The 21,620-nt window shown below is 43.2% G+C and overlaps 1 protein-coding gene across 1 annotated transcript in view; it reads right to left on the reverse strand.

The window, feature by feature from the left end:
- Susd6 (sushi domain containing 6) overlaps positions 1-20,218 on the reverse strand; it is a 105,381-nt gene extending 85,163 nt beyond the window's left edge. Inside the window, exon 1 of the mRNA XM_042692557.1 lies at positions 19,974-20,218. The gene's annotated coding sequence lies outside the window, so the exon portion shown is untranslated. The remainder of the gene's footprint in view (positions 1-19,973) is intronic.
- Between the last annotated feature and the right edge of the window lie 1,402 nt (positions 20,219-21,620).

Consider the following 21,620-nt stretch of genomic DNA (forward strand, 5'->3'; position numbering starts at 1 on the left):
ATTGCTAGTCAACTAGAACACAGACAAGAGGACTGTCTTTCCCAGGCTGACTCTAACTCATCCATGAGAAGAAAGGGAAGAGCCAGAGGTCACTGAGAAAGAAATGTCAAAACTGTCCCAGCTCAAATGACCTCTGAAGCAGCAGGAAATAAGGATAATGGGGTATTACCCAAGCCCTCCCAGTGGGCCAAATGGAAATGCATAAATATGGTATTTCAAAGGCACATAATGCTGCCTTCCTAAATGGAAGTTGCTTTTCAGTAGAGCACAGACCAGTCTATAAATACCAGGGATTAAAATGCTTCCTGTGGGGGCTCAAATACACCTGCCTAAACACAAAACCTATTTGGTGCTTCAGGTCTCAAATAAATCCAAGGGAGCATCCCTTAGAGAAGAGTACCCCCCTCATATACGCTTCAACCTCTCTTTTCTATTTAGCTTAATTTTGCTGACCTTTCCTCTCTACATCCTTCACCTAGACAACCCACGCCCAAGCACCACTGCACTGTAATTCCCGCTAACCCTTTTTCCTTTCTCTAGGCATATTCTGTCTCCTCATCTCATCATCCCCTATCCCAACTTTCTAATCTCCCTAATGCTTACTATCTGCCTTGAAAGAAATGCAATTGTTGGAACCACTCCAATTTTGGTTCAAGCTTCAACACAGCTCATTACAGTACTTAACGTCTACTTTGGTGTCCTAATCTACAAAGACCCCACCAAGGCAAAGCACCTAGAACAGTATTACCCATTTAATACTTCCTGTATGTCCAACTTCCCATGGGCCTTTTCTCTCTTCCTGGGCTACTCAATATAGTCACTCTTTTCATGTTATCAGATTTGCTAAATCCAAAAATCTTAACCTAAAGGAGTGACCCAAATGATGAGCACTTTTATCATTAATGGTATCTCTCTAGTCAGCATGTGCTTCAATTAGGAATCTTCAACCAACACTAGTTCATTGTACCTGCCCCAGAGAAGTGATCTATTTAGGAAGAAAAAGTAATCAGAAAGAATAGGGAAATGGAGATAAGAGTTACTGAGTCTCTATAAGATAAAAAGATAAGAGTTACTGAGTCTCTATAAGGTAAAAAGCAAGTGTCTCCTAATTCCACATTTACATACAAAAATTTTTAAAACTAATTCTCACAGCAAGAACATCTGCTGGTTTTGTAAGAAATACAATCTGGTTCAGGCATGACTTTACGTAGGCCAGGGATTGTCTTCAATATATAGTTCCCAAAAGTGCCATCCTTGATGACAGCTTCATGGCAGGGTGGCATTCCTCTCCCCTGATATCCTGAAGCTGCTCCTGCAAACTCACAATTAGCTTTAAAATAAAACCAGAACTCAGGTCTTCTTAAGTTACCTTCTCTAAATCTTTCAATCATCACCCTTAAAACCAGAATTAGGTTAAGCAAGACTATCTTCAAAAACCAGATGAATACTAGAGAAACACGATAAAGGTCCTAAGTAATTTGTTTTTCAGAGAGACTTTTACAAAGGGGGAGAGAGGGTACCTTCTCCATTGAAGATTCTATTTTGTAATTAGCTAAGAATAAGAGGTACCTTTCCATGATGTCTTTAAGATCTTTCCTAGAATGAAAACCAAGAAGAATGAGAATAAGTTGGGTGCCAGTAGCTCATGTCTATAATCCTAGCTACTCAGGAGGCTGAGATCAGAGAATAGTGATTTGAAGCCAGCCCAGGCAGGAAGGCTGTGAGACTCATCTCTAGATAACCACAAAAACAACTGTAAGTGAAGCTGTGGCACAAGTGGTAGAACACTAGTCTTGAACTCAGGGCATGGGCACTGTCCCTGAGCTCTTTTGCTCAAGTCCCAGGCCCAGCATAAAAAAAATAAAAGCGGGAACAGACTTGTCTGAAGAGGTGAGGGCACTTGGATGATACTAAGTATGAAAAATGGTGTGATTCAAGGGTAGCCTGTCAGATTTTTCAAACCCTGGAGGGGAATAATTAATGGGGAACCCAGTACTCAGAGCAAGGAGTTATTCCAAACAAAAATACCTTATGTGGTTTGCCAACCACCACCGAATGAAAATTTGGAAAAAAGTGCATTTGAAATATAAACAATATGAAAATCACCAAGTGCAAAATTTGGTATAAAAAGACACCACTGCCAGGCATCAGTGGCTCATGCCTGTAATCCTAGCTACTCAAGAGGCTGAGATCTAAGGATCACAGTTCAAAGCCACACCGGGCACCAAAGTCTGTGAGACTTGTATCTCCAATTAACCACCAGAAGACTGGAAATGGCACTGTGGCTCTCAAGTGGTAGAGAGCTTGCCTTGAGCTGAAGAGCTGAGGGACAGCACCTAGGCCAAGAGTTCAAGCCCCACAACCACCACCACCAACAAAAAAGACACTGCTTCTATGAGTTCACTATACTGACTGGTAAAACTTTTGGCACTACACTGTCTGTATTTGTTCCTAATCAGTAAAACGTTCATGACCCCTGTGAAGAAGGAAGACAGTGGGCAAATGTGGAACTGTCTGATAAGGAGAAAGGAAAGAAGAAGGGTGAGAATTTTATGGTAAAAACCTAAGGTGGGAAGCTCAGGGGCTTAATCTGCTCTTGGCCTCAGGATTGAGCTTGGGGACAAGAATTTATTGCTCTCTAAAAACAGTCATAGGGCAGAAATTGTTAAGGGCTTTTTCTTCTCAAAATGTAAATACATGGAACAGAAGGCCACAGCAAAGCTCAGAACCTATTTGCTACCAAGAATGGCTTCAACTCCACCATTCAGGACCCCAAACAGGTAGACAGTCATGGGACCACTAAAGTGGATGTCAAGAGAAAACTTCCCCCAGAAAAGCTAGGGGGAAAACAATGGAGGGGGTAACAATGTTCAAGAGGAAGTGTACTCATTACCTCACTCATGTAACTGTAACCCTCTGTATAGTATCTTTACAATAAAAAATAAAAATAAAAAATAAAAAGCTGCACATGCCAGGATAGAGGAGAGAGAGATTGTGCAGGTTTGGGCAGTATGAATGTCACAGTAACCTCATCATCAGGGACAGCTTCACAGAGAAGGCTAGATCTTAATGGACTGAACCTCACAATTATATACTTGAACAACAATGAAGACAGTGGTAGGAAAGCTGTCAACTTACCATGCCAGGTAGATATAGAAGAAAAGAAGAAAAAGAAAACAAGCTCCTCCCTTTAGTCACTCAGGATGTGGTCCATCTGCCATGGGAAGTGGGGCAAGGATGTGGTCTGTAGCTGGCCTAGGTTCTACCAAACAAACTGACCAGTGTTAACCTCTCTGATCAGATCAACAGTGCTCTGCTACATCGTAAGTCCATGGTCAGTGTTTCTATATACACATCAGTGAGACCTCCAATTGGCTGTTTTCCACTCTTGACAGTCTTAGCCCTATTTCTGTTGTAATCAACATGGGCCCTTAAGAAAAGGCACCTAAGCATGAAGTGAGGCATGGCCCATGCTTCTAATCAGGAGGCTGAGGCAGAAAGATCACAAGTTCAAGGACAACTTGGGCTCTATAGTGAGACCCTGTCTCAAAAAAAAAAAAAAAGGCCAGGTGCCAGTGGCTCTCACCTGTTATCCTAGCTACTCAGGAAGCTGAGATGAGGATCATGGTTTGAAGTCAGCTCAAGCAGAAAAGCCCCCCTAAGACTCTTATCTCCAATTAGTCACGCAAAAACCTAAAGTGGAGCAGTGGCTCAAAGTTATAAAGTACTAGCCTTGAGCAAAAGAGCTCAGGCCCAAGCCCCTGAGTTCAAGCCCCACAAAATGAAAAAAAACAAACAAGTTACCTAGTCACTCTGATCCTCACTTTCAGTAAGTTTAAAGTGAGTATAACTCCTTCCTCACTCAAACATAACTGTGAGGAGAACAGCTGAAAACACTAGTACTTACTGAATATTTACTAGGTGCCAAATACCAGGTCAAATACCACGTTTTGCATGTTCCACCTTATTTACTCCTCAAAACCCATGCATGTACTCTGGGCACCTGTGACTCAATCCTGTAATCCTAGCTACTCAAAAAACTAAGATCTGAGGATCACAGTTTGAAACTAGCCCAAGAAGGAAACCCTATGAGACTCATCTCCCAATTAACCACCAGAAAAGCCAGAAGTGAATCTGTGGCTCAGTAGAGCATCAGCCTTGAGTAAAGAAATGCTTAGGGACAGTGTCCATGTCCTGAGTTCAAGACTCAAGACTGGCACAAAAAGACTAAAAGACAAAAAAAAAAAGCACTAGTACATGTTATCCTCCACTTTCAGTTGAAGAAGTTGTGACTTAGCAAAAAGACAAACCCCTGGCATGCACCAACAGAAACCCCAACACTTCTTCCCCAAACTTAACATCTTCTAGTTGTCAGACCATGCCTCCTGCTTTAAATATTTTCTTTCATTTGATTTTCATAACAATTCTATTAGGGGATATTTTGTTTTTTGGGTCCGGTCGTGGGGCCTGAAATCTGGGCCTGGGTGCTCTTCAGCTCAAGGCTAGGGCTCTACCACTTGAGCCATAGTGCCACTTCTGGCTTTTTTCTTTTTGCTTATGTGGTGCTGAGGAATCGAACCCAAGGCCTCAGGCATGCAAGGCAAGCGCTCTACCACTGAGCCACTTTCCCAGCCCCTAGGGGATATCTTTAAAAGTAGTCTTAATAAACTACTCAAATTATACATACCACTAATTTACCCTCTGATTCAGAATGCCTTATCCAGGTATTCATTAATATTTTCATAGCAAAACTTTCCAAAGATAGGGAGTGTAACATCATTTCCATTTTACAAAAACAACCAACCAACCTGAGGATCAAAGAGGTTAAATTTGCTTAAGGCCATACAGCTGGTAAGTAGCAGAGCTGAGAATGAAAGCGGGGCCATTCAGATCCCAAAGCCCACTGCCCTCTACTGCCTCAACTAAGTACCTACTTCTGAAAACAACTGTTCATTTTCATTGAACACAGCAAAGCGCCAGTACCTGGCCCACAGTCTTACTCTTCCACTTTTCCATCTAAATGGGAAAAATGGGTTGTGCAAGCAAATCTCTGCACAAGAACATTAGCACTGCTTCATATTCCTTTTACTCTGGCCATGGGTAAGGTGGGATATCTCAGTCTCTAACCTACTTCACTTGCTATACAGGCTCATCTCTGGCCTCTGAAAAAAAGGGCAGGGTGACAGAGAAGAGAAACCTGGCTTACAGGAAATGCTGGACTCTTCCTAGAAGCGGCAAAAAGGAGGAGGCAACTTCAGGAGTCCTCATAAGTTCTGAGGTGAAAATGTTTCCCTTTGGAAACATCATGGGAACATCTCAGAGGAGACCGTTCCGTCTTAGAGTCAGAATATTCCTGCAGAAGGTATTTAGAATAATGAGTCTTAGCTGGGGTATGACTCAGCAGTAGAATGCCTGCCTAGCATGTACAAGTTCCTAGGTTCCAACCTCAAGTTCAAACTCCAGTGCCACCACCACCAAAAAAAAAATTCTGTTCTGCTTTATTTCAACCTGGACCATTTAATGACTGGCATGGATTTCTAGATAGTAGGGTTGTTATCCCTAAGGCAATACCCACCTCCCCCAAAAAAGTAAAACTACAAACCTTTGTATTATATGGGAACATTTTCCTCCAGAAAATTAGGTACACACACATATTTTCATACTATCGGTACACAAAATCATACAGATATATCAATCTTGAAGTAACAGTGTTGAGACAGGGTAGAGATATGAAATGAGATACTACTATTCTACTGCTGTTGCTCAGCAAGTCAAGTCTACAATCTCTGGAGGTTCCCTAGCATGAGCTACCAATATTGGATTTAGGATTTGAGCCCCAAGCTTGACTCAACATTCCTATTTTACAATTACAATAGTTGCTATATGCCTAGTAGTTGCCAAAAATCTTGTCTTTCCACTTAATATCTTCCTTATAGTGCAGATCCCCTTGGTATCTGTACAGGGATTGCTTCCAAGAATCCCATGGATAAACAAAACCTGAGAATGCTGAAGTCCCTTATATACAAATAACCTACATGCATACTCCCGTGTGTGTGTGTGTGTGTGTAATCATCTCTAGATTACATCTCTAGACTAGTACAATGTAAAAGCAAATTGTTGTTACACTGCATCATTTAGGGAATGGGGCAGTGGGCAGGGGAGGAAGGTTGATACATGTAGTTCAGTACAGATACAATTCCCTCCCCCAACCCACCCCCAGCCAAAAAAAAATTTCTATCCATGTAGATTCAGAATCCAAAGGTAGCTAGGGACAGATTCAAACTCAGTATTGAAAAAAGAGATCATGGGCTGGGAAGGTGGCTCAGTGGTAGAGCGCTTGCCTTGCATGCATGAGGCCCTGGGTTTGATTCCTCAGCACCACATAAGCAAAAAGAAAAAGTCGGAAATGGTGCTGTGGTTCAAGCAGTAGAGTGTTAGCCTTGAGCTGAAGAGCTGAGGGACAGCGCCCAGGCCTAGAGTTCAGGCCCCATGACCGGACCCAAAAAAAAAAAAAAAAAGAGAGAGATCAGAACTCAAGAGTATGTGGAAGGTTCATTGTGTCTTATGTGAAATCACTTTTAAAACAAAGAAATCCTTGTTGTTATTATGTATATCCAGCCATCATAATCCATCCTCAGGGAATCTGAAATCTACGAGAAAAATCTAACCAATTTAACCAATCTAATCAACCAATGGAGAACAATTCCCCCCTCCCCCAAAATGCATCATTAAGTGTTAAACTGTGTGTTACAAAGAATCCCTGAGTGGAGATAACTACAGGGCAGAAGATATTCAGTAAATATCTGTTCAATTAACAAATGAATTCATATGCACAACTTAAAAAATTCCTCCTCTTGTCACCTTACTTTCACCCTATGAAAATCTTTCATATTCACAGTGACACCAATACCAACAGCTCTGAAATTTGTTCATGCTACCGCTGTTCATCTATATTCCTAGAAAAATCATACCAACATTTCAACAGAGCAGCCCTTTTTTTCAAAATATGCTTTTAAAACATGATGGGCCATGTAATTCTATTCTATAACTGTAGAAATAATAAAAGTGCCACTATAAAGCTCAATTCTGAACACAAAGAGGGAAATAAGTCATCCTGTATTAAGTACTTCTTTGTCTACAACTAAATTCATACTGGACATTAAATATATTTATTTCTCCAAACTGCAGAGGCAAATATGTAAGGTAGTTTTTTAGCTCTTGTCTTCTAAAGTTTTTATAAAAGCAACAGGATTCTAGACGCAAAGACATTTACCTGAAAATAAGCAGAGCTACTTCTCTGGTCTTCAACTATTATCACTTAAAAGAGTTCGGAGCCTTGCTAACCATTTTAGAGAACTTCTAATACTTCTTTTTTCCTTTGCCTCCCGCCACCACCGTTCTTGAGTTGTCTTCTTTCTCTGCTACCAGTCTGGGTGTGAATTTGTTTACATTTGTTTTTCAATCAAACCAAGTCTCTTACCACATGTCTTGATTTTAGAATTTCATAATATTGTTTCATTCTTAGTCATTAAGGTTCAGGGACTCAATGTCACTTTGCCCAACTCCCCTACCCCTCCATCACACATCACACTTTTTCTGTTGTTATTTTTTGAGACAGGGTCTTGTTACATAACCAAAGCTAGCCTTGAACTGGCCATCCTCCTGGCTCATAGTCTAATGTACTGAGGTTAAAGGTCTGCAACACCATACCAAAACCATAGTTTTTATATTTTAACCTTCTACATCTGGTCTGTCAATTATTAGCCAACTGATCTAACTAAGAGTAGGTGATGAGGCAGTCATTAGTTTCAGGGAATTTCCAATGCCAGCCTAGAACCTAGGCCTGCCCAGAAATAACTAGTCAGAAGTAAAATATATGGGAACTTGAATCTTTAACTGTTCTAAGGAGTTACATAGCCACAGATACACAGTATTAAGAGAGGAAACCTTACAAATCAACATTTCTAACCAGACATTATAATTGCTCAGGAGGACCAGTTAGAAGTATCTTGAGTTTTCAGTCAGGGTAGGTACAAACAAAAATTCTGGGGATGTAGTTCAGTGGAAGAGTTCTAGCTGCCATCAATCAGAATTCAATCCCTAGTACTGAAAAAAGATCAATACCTTTAACATTAAAATTGAAGTGTAGGGACAATGAGAAAAGGAAGAAAGACACCCTAAGGTATTCACATCACTGATCCTATGTACTCCCTTCTCCTAATCTATTTTTTCTTTTTTTCTTTTTTTGTCTGTCATGGGTTTTGAACTCTGGACCTGGGCACTGGCCCTCAGCTCTTCAGCTCAAGGTGAGTGCGCTACCACTTGAGCCACATTGCCACTTCCGGCTTTCTGGTGGTTAACTGGAATTAAGAGTCTCGTGGACTTTCCTGCCTGGGCTGGCTTTGAAGTGCGATCCTCAGATCTCAGCCTCCTGAGTAGATACGATTACAGGCATGAGCCACCAGTGCCTGGCTTCTAATTTCTTTCTACTTAACTCTCACCTTCTCTTCTTTCCTAATGGAGGGAGGGAATATTCAGGGTCTAAAATCACAGCAGGAATCTTTACACCAGATGAAATGTCTAGACCTAGTCCACTCTACAGATAAAAGCAACTTGCTTGCTTGCTAGGGAGCTCTCTAAGGATACTTCTCCAAGCCTCCTCTTCCTTCTTCTCAGAGTAACTGCTGCTTAGGAGCATAGAAGTTACTCACAAAGCCATGGAGGTTATCCTGACAGAGTGAGTCTACTGCTCACAACAGAGTTCTTTGGTGTTATACCACATGAACTCCTGGGATCCCCTAGACTGTAAACTCCAAGTTACTGTGCCCATTCTTTTGTTACAATTATATACCTAGTACCCAGTACAGGTATGCATTCACTATATTCCAAACAAATGACTAAATTTACTTGCCTCTGGTTTCGGTAGCAACTACCTACCGCCTCCCACTAGCCCAACGTCTCAACCTAACCAGATTATCAGCTCACAAATTATTATGGCTTGAGGGTATGTGTAAATAGGACAAAAAGGATCAATGAACTCTTATGAAAACCAGAGCCTGTTTTTCTTGCTATCCTTCTCTGTAACAAGCAAAATAAGGAGGTGGATAGCCTTCCCACGGCAGAGTCTCTACCTAGAGGCAGATGGGAAATCAAAGATTGATAAAGGTGTGCACCTGCCAACACACCATTTGTTCATTCTCTAGAAATGTCCAGAGCATGCCAACTGAAACCTCATTATCCACTTAACAAAAATTCTGCTCACTGGCTTACTAGGATGGGGGAATGGTAGCATTTATGAACTGTTTCCTTCCTAGCTCATTAGAAACATATAGTTAGAGATTCCACAAAAATAAAGAAGTCAAATTCACAGCCGTGAAAAGGTTGGGTCTACTCATGGGATGCTGAGGAAGAGTGAAATTAGTGATCTTCAAGCAATCCTATTATGCCTAGGAAGCTAACAGCACCTGCCATTGTCCCATTTGAAGGCCCTGAGGAAAAAATGACAAGACATTCCACTGGACTGGGGTCAGATAATGTTCTTTGACTATAAAGAAGCACAGAACAGACAAGCACCAGTGGCTTATACCCTGCAATCCTAGCTATTCAGGAAGTTGAGATCTGAGGATCAACGTTCAAGGCCATCCTAGGCAGACAAACCCTGGAGACCTGTCTCCAATTAACAACAAAAGCTGCAGTGGAGGTATGGCTCAAGAGGTAGAGCACCAGCCTAGAGTAGAAAAAGCCAAATAATGGCATGAGGTACTGAGCTCAAGCCCCAGTAGCGTCACGTGCGTGCGCACACGCGCGCGCGTGTGCGCGCGCACACACACACACACACACACACACACACACAGAGCTAGGAATGTGACTTAATGGTAGAGTGTTGACTAGCATGCACGAAGCCCTGGGTTGGACATCACATAAACAGAAAAAGCCGTGGCTCAAGTAGTGAAGTGCTAGCCTTCAGCAAAAGCAGCTCAGGGACAGTGCCCAGGCCCTGAGTTCAAGTACCAGGACTGGCAAAAAGAAGGAAGGAAGGAAGGAAGGAAGGAAGGAAGGAAGGAAGGGAGGAAGGGAGGGAGGGAGGGAGGGAGGGAGGAAGGGAGGGAGGGAGGGAGGGAGGGAGGGAGGAAGGGAGGGAGGGAGGGAGGGAAAAACCCTGCTGGCTCCCAGACCCCTTCCTGGGACAGGCCTAAGGAAGAGGAGAAACAAAGTGATCATACTGGCATAAAAAAAGCACTAGACAGAATCAAGAGCCTAGCTTCGCCATGGGCCCTTTCAAATTCAGCTTTGAGCATTCATTTCCCATTTTTCTTTTCTACAAAATGGAGAAGTAAAGTAAGATGATTTTCATTCTTTTCTTCCCACTCTGAGAGACTCTGTAGGCTCATGAAATGTCAGAGTCTCTCTTCACACTTTGTTTTGTTGTACAAAGAGTTTTTAATAACATCTTGATACCTATATTCAAGAACTTAAATCTTCAGATAAAAGTCTCACCTCAGCCTATAAAGCTGCTAGGACCTGGGACTAGATTGTGTTAACCCATAGGGCCTGCTCCAAATCCCAAAACTTTAGAAAGTGAATTTTTCCAAGGGACGTTATGGCTGTATTCATACACATTTTCATACACATGTAGATACACACAGGAGGAAACTTTCTGTAGGGACTAATCTTTGGGTTTGGTTCTAGGTAGAGAAATGCAGAGACAGGTAAGTTCTTTGTTTTGTCTTTGATGAAAGGAAATCTGCACAAGTGTACTTTCAAGAGCTTTTAGTAGAGACTCTAGGAGCAGGGATTGCAGGACCAGCTATTGATCACAAATGCTAGTTCTAATTAGGACAAGGACAAAAGGAGACGTGCTGTTGCATTATTTCAGTAAGATGGCTGGCATGATGAAACCACCCAGGGATAGATCCTGTAGAGGAAATGACACTCTCAGCAGCACCATCTGCTGCTCCTGATGTCTAGTCTGATCTGTATTTTTAACCTCAGCTATATCCAAGGTCCACCATAAGAGCCTTGTGAATGCAGTTCTAACTAGCATTATCCTTTAGACATAGAGTGGCTATATATGCGTTTTCATTGCATTCCCTACTAGGTCCTCCTTAACTTGCTGGATGACTTATAGGATTAGCAGAAGCAGGTACATAGAGCCCAGGCACAGAATTTTTCACAAGACACTTCTGAGAATTACAAATTACATTTGATATGGACAGCTCTATGGCAAACAAGTAAGATTCACTCTTTAAAATATAATGGCTGCTGGGCACAATAGCTCAAAGCTTGAAATCCTAGCTACTCAGGAGGCTTAGATCTGAGGATTACAGTTTGAAGCCAAAGTAGGAAAGCCAGTAAGAATCTCTAATTAACCACCAAAAAGCCAGAAGCAGAGCTGTAGCTCAAGAGGCAGAGCACTAGGCCTTAAGCAAACAAAAGCTCAGGGACAGAGCCCAGGAGCTGATGGCTAACTCCTAAAATCCTACTCAAGAGGCTGAGATCTGAGGATCACGATTCAAAGCCAGCCTGAGCAGGAAAGTCCTTAAGACTCTTATTTCCAATAAACTACCAAAAAGACAGAAGTAAAGCTGTAGCTCCAGTGGTAAAGTGCTAGCCTTGAGCAAAAGGAATTCAGGGACAGTGCCCAGTCCCTGAGTTCAAGCCCCAAGATACACAAAAAACAATGGGTGAGCCAGGAACTAATGGGTCAAACCTGTAACCCTAGCTATTCAGGGTCTCAGTTCAAAGCCAGCCGGTACAGGAAAGTCTTTGAGAGTCTTATCTCTCCAGCAAAAAGTCAGAAGTGAAGCTTTGGCTAAAGTGGTACAGCCCCAACCTTGAGCTAAAAAGCTAAGAGAAAGCACCTTGGCCCTGAGTTCAAGTCCCCATACAGTCACAAAAACAGAAAACTCACAATGGCACAATTTAGAACTGAGGTTTCACATCAAAAACCCTCTTTATCCTCTTTATTTTGAAAAATGCTGAACTAGATAAGGTTTTCCCCCAAAGAATTCAGTGCAATTCTTCAACATGATAGGACCAAAAGACTTGGCTCTAGTACTCTTCTTCCTCAAACAAATTGCATAGCCAAGTAGAATATTAACATGAAAGTAGAAATACAGGTGTAGCTTTAAAATATCTTCCTGGGGCTGGGAAGGTGGCTCAGTGGTAGAGCGCTTGCCTTGCATGCATGAGGCCCTGGGTTCAATTCCTCAGCACCACATAAGCAAAAAGAAAAAAGCCGGAAGTGGCGCTGTGGCTCAAGTGGTAGAACGCTAGCCTTGAGCTGAAGAGCTGAGGGACAGAGCCCAGGCCCAGAGTTCAGGCCCACGACCGGACCCAAAAAAATAAAATAAAATATCTTCCTGAAAAATGATAATACATGTCACACAAAAACTTACACAGTATGCTCTTGGCAACATTATTCATAACTAAAAAAGGTAAATAACCCATTAATTAACCCCAAAAATGTGGTATATCTATACAAAGAATATTCCTCAATAAAATGAGTAATTAATTACAGTACATACTCTGTGTGTGTGTGTGTGTGTGTGTGTGTGTGTGTGTGAGAGAGAGAGAGAGAGAGAGAGAGAGAGAGAGAGAGAGAGAATAATCCTAACGACTACAGGTCATGATTTTATTAACATAAGATGTCCAAATAGGCAAACACATAGGTGGCCCAGGGTTGTGGGTTTCACTGGTATGGATGAAAGTATTCTAAAATCAGATATGGTGATGTCATACAACTCTATAAAATATGCTAAAAATAGTTACTCCATGCACTATTTTTTGGCAGTCTGGGACTTGAACTCAGGTCTTAGGTTTGCTCAGCAGGTGATTTACCAATTGAGCATTCCTCTGGCCCTTTTCATTAGGACAACAGGTATAAATCACCACACCCAGTCATTGGATATGATGGGAATCTCATGAAGTTTTTTTGTGTTTGCCAGGGCTGGCCTTGAACTACGATCCTCTGACATCTGCCTCTCAAGTAGATAGGATTACAGGTTTGAGCCACTGCTCACCAGACTGTATAAAAGAATGGATACATTTTATGATATGTAAATCTGTCAACAAAGCGGGTTCATTTTTTTTGAAGGCCCATGTAACAAAAGAAAACAGAAAATTCCTCAAAACAATCTTGGATAAACTTAGAAATTATGTTGACATATAAATGAAAATAGTTGAATCATAGCTCATTTATTTAATGGAATACTAAAGCCAATTAAAATAGCTATATACAGGATATAACAGAAAATGTTCCTAAAATAATGTTAAGTGAAAAAAATATAAAATTAATGTGCACAGATTAGCATAAAAAGATGGAAAAAACAGAATTCATAAAAAGAATGTGTTAGTGTAGCAGAATCATGAAAATTGTTTGCCCTTCTATAATCCAAGATTCCTGTAATTTTTTCCCATTACATGGGCAACTAAGAAAAAGTTCTCCCTCTATCTTCCCTCAAACTTTTTGCAGAGATTACTATAATTTAAAATGTAAAATAAGCAAAACTATCTTATTCTCTTTTTCAGATTTCCACCCACTTAGTTTATTGATAGCAACTGAAAACAGCCCAAAGAAGGAAGAATAGGATAAACAGGCTCCTATCCCATTCCCAGAAGCCACTTTCATTTTATTGGCCTTGTCAGAAGCCAAAGCCTATTCCAGCCAAAGAAAACCTCAGCAAAGTCATCGATGTAAAGAGCGATTCCATACTCTAATTTTAAACTTCTGAAAGTGCAGGCAAGCTATTCTGACAGTGGACTGAATTTGAGCAGATTAGAAATAAAACTCCAGAGAAGAAATGTGAATAGAGACTCTCCCTTTGTATCACTTTCTCAAGGAGGAGGAACATATATCTAATCTCCAACTACAGGAAAGCCCTGAATCACTTAATTTTAATTTTTCACCAGAGAAGCTTCTCTTCTGAGTAATAAGTAACTGTCAGTCACCACCTCTACAGTCTGCCTACCCACTATCTACTGTCTTTAGGAACCTCAGGCTAACCTCCCCCAAATCAAGCAATGGGATTCCACAAAAAAATACAAATGTGTTTGTATAGGGGTATAGTACATTAGGGTACACAGCTATCAGGTAATCTAAAGGTTCTACTAACACCAGCAACAGTAATAGGCAACTACATCTGTTTCTGCTTGAGAAAAATGCTTTGGTAATATCCTGTTTCGGGAGTACTGCACGAATTCTTGGCATGTGGCCTTCAGATGTTTCCAGGGTGGCTATTTTTCTTTTTAGAGATGTAAGAGCTAGGATGGGAGCATACATCACAGACAACACCAGAGTCTGTGAAACTCAGCTCAGTTCTCACTATGGCTATTATACACCCTGCTGCTTCTATACCCAGTACCTTCACAGAGGCTCAACTGTCCCTTTGCCTTGACAGTAGCACAGCTGGCCTTTCACAGCTGCAGTGACCCAGCTCAGTACCACTGTGAGGACTACTAGCAGACTGGAGTGACTTCCATACCCAGGTGAGAACCAGAGGATAAGAAAGCAAATAGAGAAGTACTAATGGTTTCTAAGACAAAAAACTAAAATGGAAAGAAGAAAGATACAGTCAGTCACAAGACAGACATGAGCACGAGAAGCAAGAAGACACTGATGCCTTCCAGAACCTCTACATTCTCACATAAAAGGTTTTTTACACAGAAATACTCATAAACTTACAATCATCCAAGAGAACAATGGCTGTCACCTTGAATCTGAGGGGTCTACAGTACATATCTTGATGCTCAAGGTCAGTTACTCCATGGCTTGCCTGACTGCTTCCTGGGTGTCTCAGATTCCCATCCCAGCTGCTGAGAGCTTCAAATACCAATCACAAAGCATGGAGCTCTCAACCACCAGCTGCATCTTTCACTTTTATTAACAGGAGAATAACTTTCCCACATTACATTGTTCACACGGTGCACAATAGCCAAGACATGGAAACAACCCAGATGCCCACTACATATGAATGGACCCAAAATTTGTGGTACCTACATACAATGGAATATTATACAGCCATTACAAAGGATAAAATAATGGCATTCGCAGTGAAATGGATGGAACTAGAAAAAATCATTTTGAGAGAGGTAAGCCAAGAGCAAAGACAAACAGCACATGGTTTCCCTGATATGTGAATGTTAAATCCAAAATGCAAGGAGATATGACAAAGTAAACAGGGACTCGAAAAACAAAGGACCTCCACTCATTTTGTTGTATCATTACCAAATGACCCCATGTTCTTAACCACATATATGGTATATATATATATATATATATATATATATACATATATATGTGTGTGTGTATATATATATATATACATATATATGTGTGTGTGTATATATATATATATATATATATATGCACACATCTGAGGGAAGCTAGGAAGGCACAAAAAAGGAGGGAAACAGGGGAAAATATACAACAGAGGGGTCCATCAGCCACACTGGACATTGATGAAAATGAACTAAACAACTCAAGGGCAGCAATGGGAAGGAAAGAATGAGAGGGAAAGAGGGAAGAGCTTACACTAAACAAAAGGAAAGAAATGTACATATCACCCAATGTGGAAGAAATAGTTGTATTGTCAAAGCTCACAGAATTTGCACTTTATAGACCACGATGACAATTTGCCTAGTGAAGGTTAGGTGTTGTGACTTTAACTAAATGTCACTATCTCACAATGTTGTGAAATTTGTGAAATTTATGTAATCACTTAACTACAATAAAAATTATAAAAATAATTCTCATTTGTCTAGTTTCCAAGTATATTGCAATGTGGCAAAATCTTTTTTTTTTTTTTTTTTTTTTTTGTGGGTCATGGAGCTTGAACTCTGGGCTTAGGTGCTGTCTCTCAGCTCTTCAGCTCAAGGCTAGCACTCTACCACTTGAGCTACACTTCTGGTTTTCTGGTGGTTTATTGGAGATAAGAGTCTCATAGACTTTACTGCCCGGGCTGGCTTTGAACCACAGTCCTCAGATCTCAGCCTCCTGAGTAGCTAGGATTACAGGCGTGAGCCACTGGTGGCCCGCTGCAACGTATTCTAAGAATATGTATTTTGTGAAATCTATTCTACTACATAAAACTTCACTAGGAGGGGATATTTTTGAAGAGGCTGATATGTCTTATTTGGGGAAGGGGGAATAGATCCTCCTGCTTTGCCTCCCAAGATTACTAGGGTTTAAATGTGTCTCCTAAAAGCTCATGTTAGAAATTTAATCCTCAAATTTGTATTTTAATGCTATTTGGAGGTAGAGACAGAAGCTGGGGGCACTGAAAGGTTACTAGGATTAGGTGAGGTCACCAGGGTGTGGCCCCAAGATAGCATTAGTGCCTTCACAAGAAGAGGAAGAGAAATCCAAGCTATCAAGGTTTCTCCTTTTACTCTGTGATTTCCTGTACTATAATATGATTTAGGATACTGATGATGTCAAGCTCTTGGCTTGAGACTCTTAACTCCAATTAATGAGCAAAAAAGCTGGAAGTAGACAGTTGGCTCAAGTGGTAGAGCACCAGCTATAATTGAAAATGATGAATGGGAGTGTGAGGCCAGAGTTCAAGCCCAAGAACAGGGGAAATATAAAGAAAGTGATCTTAAAGAGAAACTAGAGGAATTTTTTGTTGTTGTTTTTTGCCAATCGTGGGGCTTGAACTCAGGGCCTGAGCACTGTCCCTAATGCTTCTTTTTGTTCAAGGCTAGCATTCTACCAACTGAGCCACAGTGCCACTTCCAGCCTTTTCTGTTTATGTAGTGATGAGGAATCGAATCCAAGGCTTTGTGCATGCTAGGTAAGCACTCTACTGTTAAGCTACATCCCCAGCCCTAGAGGAATCTCTTGTACCACATATGCACTTCTTCATGTTTACCCTTAACCCAAATGCTCTAATCTTCAATAGCAAGTATGCAACAGAGCAATGTTTGCTTTCAAAGTTTAAAAACAACAACAGTGGGCATTGGTGGCTCATGCTTGTAATCCTAGCTATTCAGAAGGCTGAGAGAGCTTAGGTATTGCCATTCAATGCCAGTCCAACAGAAAAAGTCTTCATATTCCTTCTCCAATTAATCAGCAAAGTGCTGGATTAGAGGCAGTGATTCAAGTGGTAGAACATCAGTGGTGAGCAATGAAGCCAAGCAAAAGACAAGGTGCTTTGTCTAGGCCCTGGTAATCAGCAAAACAAACAGAGGATTCTTTCTTCTATTTGCTCCTTCCCATCATCCTGCTGTTTGAAAGAATATTCCCTAAATAAGAATTTTGCAGTCCAGATAGATGAGGGAAAATGAATCCTGTTTTGTCATCTTCAGCTTAAGAGATCGCATGTCAACTCAGAAGAGACATGGTAAAATGCTTCACGTATAGCAGTTCTGCAAGCCAGTTCAATGGCTGTTCAAGTGGGCTATGTGACCCTGCCACTGCCTATAGTGAATTTTCTCTTGGTAAATGAAGAGTTAAAGGGGAAAGACCTAGGCTCCCTGGCTCTCTCACTGCCAGCACTGCCAGTTCTGCTTCATTTTCCCAGTTTATCTGTTTGAATATTGAAATGAGAAAGATTATATTCCTCACACCACCAATCTGGGTGTCATGAAAGTTAAGGATACGGAAAGGCATAAGGAAATGTTTGAAACAAAAGTCAAGGATTGGGGGTGGGGGTAGGGATAGGGGTGGGGGTGGGGACGGTGGGAGAGTTTGTTTTAAGACTGTGTCAACCATGGGCTACCTAGAGAGACCCTAACATACAATCCTCCTGCCTTAGCCTTCCTTAGTGCTAGGATCCCAGGCAGAACCCACCAAGCCCAGTCAAGGGTAAATTTTTATCTGAGAAGTAGACAAGCTTGGAGGGAGTGAAACATTGTTTAGTAGCAAGGAACTTGAAAGAAGTCATCTACCTTTGGAGGATGTATGTATGCAAGAGTAGAGGAAGCAGAAGCAGCAGGAACTGCTGTCCCAGCAACAGCCAAGGAGGAAATCCCCAGACAGAAGACACATCATTACATAAGAGCACAAAATTCAATCACCACAGCATGGAGCCTAGCCAGGAAACCACAAAGTGCTGAGGTCTTGTCACCTGCCAGCCTGCATCTGCAGCACCTCATTCTCTAACTCTTCTTTGAATGCACCCAATTTCTAGGCTTTGAGAAAGTTAGTCTTAGCAAGTATATCCAACTGTGTCATGAAATGGTGGTTTGTTGTCAAGATTAACGCTAAGCATCCAGACATCTCCCTCCATGTAGCAGGTAAGGATTTGCCTCATGTACCATCTCTACTGAAGTACCCAAAAGTCACTCTTTAAACAGGGATCCCATCTGCAAGTTTCATACCAATATCTTCTGTGTCCCTATGCTTACTGTGCATAATAAATTCCTTAAGCAATAAGTGGCCACCAATGAAAGCTAACAACATGAGCCAGAATAAATTGAAGACTGTGAATCATGAAGACCTGACTGGGTTCTATCTTATTCACAGTATCTCCAAAACCTTTCAGTATTGAGAAGACATTATGTATCACACAAATATTTGTAAAACTGAATTAATGAAAAAAGTAAGCGTGCAAACTTGATATAATGTTTACAACATGAGAAATGGCTTTGAAAAGATTCTAGGAAGACTCTAGAAGCTACCTTTGTGACTTTGAGCAGGTTGTGCAGTGCTGGTCTCAATTGGAAAAATGGGGATAATGTTAAGGGAGATTTTCAAAAGCGAACTCTTGGTACAACCTTGGCACATAGTAAACCAAGAACATTTCCATATTATTATTATTATTATTATTATTGCTCTACCAAATTATTTTATTACTGAGGTGTAATGATATTCCCCTAACACTGGGGGGAAAAAACACTGTTTCTGCTTAAATATACACCTAAAAAAAAAAAAATACAAAGCTCAGAAAACCCAGAACTAAGTGCCGAGGGCATGTCTCTACTAGCCTCAACTAAATGGTGACAATTGGGTATGGAATTCCCAAAGCAGAAAAAAAGTGTGAGTGTATGAGTGTATGTGTGTTGTGCATTATACTTTTTTTTTTTTTTTAAAGCCAAAGGAATCCAAACAGTAAGAAGTGAAGTAGTCACTGTGAAGAGTGTAAAGACACTGTCGATCTGCAGATCTAGGAAGGGAGTTATAAATGTATTTGGGTAGCTAGAGCAAGCACACAAAACCTCAGCAAGAGTAACAAAGCCCAGCACATTGTCTGTCACCCAGAAACAATTCTGTAGCAACAGCAGCAGCAGGCCTCTCTTTAGCCACCTGAAGTTCAGTACAATCAGCCCAAGTTCCCGGTGAGCAGCCTCTGCTCTCCTGGAGTCCCTGCCGTCCCCAGCACTACCTGCCCTTCCCTTCCAATACCGTTACGGGGAACTTAACCACAACTGTGCAGAAGAGTCAGACTGGCACTAATATTTGCAGTTTCTCTTTTTAAAAAGGCGTCAAAAAAGTCTATATGCACATGCATATTCAAAGACACAAAACAGGAAGTGGTTTCCCTAAGTTTCGGCTCAGAAAATAAGTTGTTGAGACTGCAGAGCGGAGGAGGCGCGGGACACCCGAAAGCTCCCGCACGAGCGCCCGCGGCGGCAAGGTTTCCTCAGGAAATTCCACCCCCGCCCGAGACCGCCCGGCCCGGCCCGGCCCGGCCCAGGACCCGCAGCTTCCCTCGCATCGCAGACAGGCAAGAACGGCGGCCACACGGACGGCCGCGACCGCCCCGCGCACCGCCCGGCTCTGCCCGGACACCTTCAAGTCCTCGGCCTCCTGCCCCTGGGCGCCGGCCCCTCCGGCCGCCGGACCGGGGCTGCCTCCGCTCAGGGTTCCGGGCGGCGCCGCTGGTGACCGGATGACACGGGCCGGAGCGCGGAGCAAGGACGGCCGGGCTCGGGCCGGCGTCCCTCAGACTGACCCTCGCCCTGACAGCCGACCCGGCGCGCGGGTGACACAAAGCCGGCCCCGCTGGCCCCGGGCCTCGGTGACAACTCACCAGGGAGCCGCGCGGGGACCTCCGGGAAGGGGGGCGCTCCGCCGCGGCGCGCGCCCGCTCGCGATCCTCTAGGGTCTCGGACGAGCCCCCGCTTGCCCTGGTCTGGCTCGCGCTGGTCGGCGCTGGGAGAGGAGCGGGAGGCGAACGGGAGGGAGGGAGGGAGGGAAAGAGGGAAGGAGGCGGGCGGGCGGGCGGCGGGGCGGCGAGGCAGTCGCCGGCTTCAGAGAATAGAACTCGGCGGCGGCGCCAGCGTCACTGGCCCAGCTGTACGGCGCGGGCGGGGGAGGCCCCTTCTGAAGATGGAGGAGGGGAAGGGGCGGGGCGAGGGGCGGGGCCATGCGCGCACGCCACAAACGCCGGCGTTGGGCCGCCGAGGGGGCGGAGGGGGGAGGGGGCGGAGGGGGGAGGGGGCTGACCTCCCGAAAGGGAGGCCCCAGGCGCATGCGCGCCGCAGGTCTAGTCGGACGTCCTGCGGAAGGAGAAGACTTGGGGAGGGTCCTTAAAGAGACAGTCGCGCTGACCGAGCTGGTGAGGTCCCGCAGTGTTGCCGACTTGAGGCTTTTCGCCAAGATGTCTTCTGTACGTTCGTCGGTTCTTTGGCTATTATTGTCACTTGGATATTATTTGGAACACTGTCATTTGCAAAGAAGTGGACAGCTGTGCTCTTCCGCCCACGACTCCCCTGTTAGCTCCTTCCGACCTGTCGCTGACGCAGGTTGACATCCTTATGAAGCAGTATTATGGTGCCTAGCCTGCCTGCCTCAAAATTGCCCCTAACGGAGGTCTGAGCGCGGGAATGCAGATCTGGAGTCCCACCAAAGCAGGGGTCTGCCTCTCTCTATTTTAACTAATCTTCGGAAGTCTTACTTCGGGACACTTAAGGTTGAAACAACTGAAGTTCCATTCTGGAGCCAGATCCTGGCCAGGTTCCTCGCTCTGTTCCTGAACCCTGCCTCCCTGGGACTACTTTCCAGCACATCTTATGTGAGCACTTTGTTCATTGGATGGTTACGTCATTTACTGGTGATGTTTCTCTGTGGCGTTTTATCTTTGTGCCCCAGGCCCTTGTACTTTGTCTCCGAGATAAACCCGTACATTTATTCGTTCAAGTGCTCCTGCGGCTAGGGGTGGGATAGGGGGCGTCATCCTACCAGGTGGGCTTGTTTTACCAGATGCTTTTTTTTTTGGTGCTGGGGACTGAACCAGGGCCTAACTGATGCATACTACATGAGCTTTTCACTCGAAATTTTTTTCTTTCTTCTTTTGATAAGACTACATTCCCTCAGGACTTCTCACCTCATCGAGTTCTACCAGGCATTGGGGGAAAGTGCTATGAATTAACAGCATGTTAAATAAGCAACAAACAGAATAGGAGTAGTTCTCCCCCCCCCCCCGCCCCACCTAGATCTTTACCTTCCCCCCTCACCAATAAACACACTGATCACCAAGAAAGTCCTCCCCCTACTAGACCCCACAGCTTATTGCTGCTTTTTCCACAAGCCTATCCTTGCCTTGTCTTTTTGCTTTTTCTTCCTTGCCTTCCCTGCCTTCCAGTTTATTTCCCCCCTCGTGGGGGGGGGGGGAGGGAAGGAGGAGGGAGGGGATGGGATGGGGGGGAGGGGGACCTTAGAGGGTTGATAAACAAGA

Source organism: Dipodomys spectabilis, unplaced genomic scaffold, assembly GCF_019054845.1.
Source record: "Dipodomys spectabilis isolate Male_0828 unplaced genomic scaffold, ASM1905484v1 ptg000157l, whole genome shotgun sequence".
NCBI lineage: Eukaryota > Metazoa > Chordata > Mammalia > Rodentia > Heteromyidae > Dipodomys > Dipodomys spectabilis.